At 46.7% G+C, this 2,500-nt stretch overlaps 1 protein-coding gene across 1 annotated transcript in view; it reads left to right on the top strand.

The window, feature by feature from the left end:
* prkcaa (protein kinase C, alpha, a) overlaps positions 1-2,500 on the top strand; it is a 155,881-nt gene that overhangs the window by 98,753 nt on the left and 54,628 nt on the right. The window lies entirely within an intron of this gene.

The following is a 2,500-nucleotide window of genomic DNA, read 5'->3' as shown; positions in this document are numbered from 1 at the left end:
CCTCTCTCTCTCTCTCTCTTCTGTCTCTCTCTCTCTCTCTCTCTCTCCCTCTCTCACTCACTCACTCACTCACTTAATCTGCTCTGATAAAAAGGTGAAGAGGAGAGGAGAGAGCTCCCTGTGGCTGCGCTTGTCAAAACAGGCTTGTGTGCCTTGTCTCCATCTCAAAGCACATTAGCCAAAATAACCCCCCCCCCCCCCTTTAACACACACACACATCCCTATTCCATTCCCCCACCCACTCAGGTGCTGGGGGCGAGTGGGAGGGCAGCACAAGCCAGTTAAATGTGTATTTACACGCTCGTTGCACACACATGCACATGCTCAGCCCACACACACACACACAAAGTGATGTGTGTGTGTAATGCCATACAGTCCCTGGTTGTTGTGGTTGATGTTGTTGTTGTTGCTGATGTTGTTGTTGTTGTTGCTGCTGTTGTTGTTGATGTTGTTGATGTTGTTGTTCAGGTATAGCTACAGGCTGTTCTGTAGCAGATTTACTGTGCTCTGTTCACCACTGCCCCATGCAGTTTCTATGGCGGTTTCAAGCTAGAGAGAAGGCATTGAACACATGCACAGTTAACACAGAGCTCCTTTGAAGCCTAATTCCTTGTTGGATTGAGTGCTGATATATTGCACACATGTAATGATGTAGTTTACAGTAAATGTGATTATGCATTTACCATTGGGTGTGAAACAGGATGACAGCACACTGGTAGAAACAAGCCCTGTGGAGCAGTACCATGTGTGTGTGTGGGTGGGTGGGTGGGTGACGTGTGTGTGTGTGTGTGTGTGTGTGTGTGTGTGTGGGTGTGGGTGTGTGGGTGGGTGCATGCGTGTGTGCCTGTGTATGAATATGAATATATTGACATACATAGCTGTTTCCCAGCACATTTGTACTGTAGGTGTGTGCATGTGTGTGTGTGTGTGCTGTCAGGTTGTGTCAGCTTGCTCCTCCATCATCAGCACCACTCGCCTGCACCTGAGGTGCTGTGGGACCCTGTAGCTAATGAGGCCTAATGTCTGTGTGTGGTCTGGAGGCTGTTTACTCAGCACCTCAGGAGACCCACTCCCTCTGAAACTCCACCGTGCGTGTGTCTGTGTGTGTGTGTGTGTGTGTGTGTGTGTGTGTGTGTGTGTGTGTGTGTGTGTGTGCTTGTCACAAACCATCAAGCCAGAGAGGAAGGAACAGCCTTGGAGTGCATCTCTACCCTCCACACTCTGACCACTAGTCTCACCACACTATAGCGAACGGTTAGCCTGAATCTCTCATGTTGAACCGTGGAGTTTTGTGCATGCGTGTGTGTGTGTTGTTGTTGATGTATTTATTATTTATTTATTTCATATATTTTATAGAAAATGAAATGGGTAGATGGGCTGTATGATCATGTAGTGTTGTGCACCTGTGTGTGGGGAGTTGTGCTGGCTATATGGAGTAGAGAGCCTCTGTTGTCCAGTGGGGAAAGCCCTCACTTCATTTGTAGTGCTAATGTAGCAGATAAAAACCCTGCTGCTGGATTTAGTATCACTTAAGGGCGTGTACTGCTGCTGAAACACTGTTCTACACATTATTATATACACACAGGGCACAGTTTGATGCCGGCGCTGTCATTTGATTACCCTTATTTCCATGTCCCCAGGGCAATCACACAGGTGCAGCATCACTCTAATAATAAGGGTCAGAGAGAGAACAGCTGCAGGGATGAGCTTTTCATTTCTTAAATATTGAAGTCACATTGAAGTCAGGGTTATGTTAAATGTGTATAGGCTGTGAGTATATGATGTACAGTATGTGCTCAGTCCATGCATCAGGGCCCGACAGTAATGGTTGCCCAGTTGCCCTTGGCTACCAAAATTGTTACAAGTGGCACCCAAAACCTCATGCCTGGTTGCGAAGCTGGCAACTACTTTTAATCACTTTTAAAAGTTAACATTAAGCTCTGCCACGCATCCTGGAAACCCTTTGTGCACTATGACTGTGTCCGTTTAATGGTGAAGGTCAATACTTATGCGTGCATGATGTTAAGTAATGCAGGTGAGGGGTCCAATGACGCATGTACGTTTACATGTATTCATTTAGCAGACGCTTGTATCCAAAGCGACTTACATATGCCAATTATATTACAAGGGCCACTGGCCCTGGAGCCACTTGGGGTTAAGTGCCTTGCTAAAGGGCACCACGGTGGTTGCCGGGTATGATGAATGATGCAGGTTCAAAAGTGGCAAGCTAATGAGAGAGCTTAGGGGCGGTTTCATAGTCTACTTGCATGGATGTGTGAATGATAGTGGCAAGTATTTTCATTGGTCATGAAAATGTAGAAATGTAGAGAGATGTGGGATTGATTTCCAACTTCTAGGGTCTGTACGAAACGGAAGGCAACTGTCTGCTGTCTCGCTGTCTTCAGCTCTCTACCGAGTCACTTGCTGTAGCAGGCATCAAGGTACCGGCTACGAACTTTGTAGCAATATAGAACGTCGTTGTCAGGATACCAGAAAGAAG

Source organism: Alosa pseudoharengus, unplaced genomic scaffold (assembly GCF_046254945.1).
Source record: "Alosa pseudoharengus isolate Yale_2024_CS ecotype anadromous, Long Island Sound unplaced genomic scaffold, YU_APseudo_1.1 YU_APseudo_1.1_scf_1, whole genome shotgun sequence".
NCBI lineage: Eukaryota > Metazoa > Chordata > Actinopteri > Clupeiformes > Clupeidae > Alosa > Alosa pseudoharengus.
This window is presented reverse-complemented; position numbering and strand designations above follow the sequence as displayed.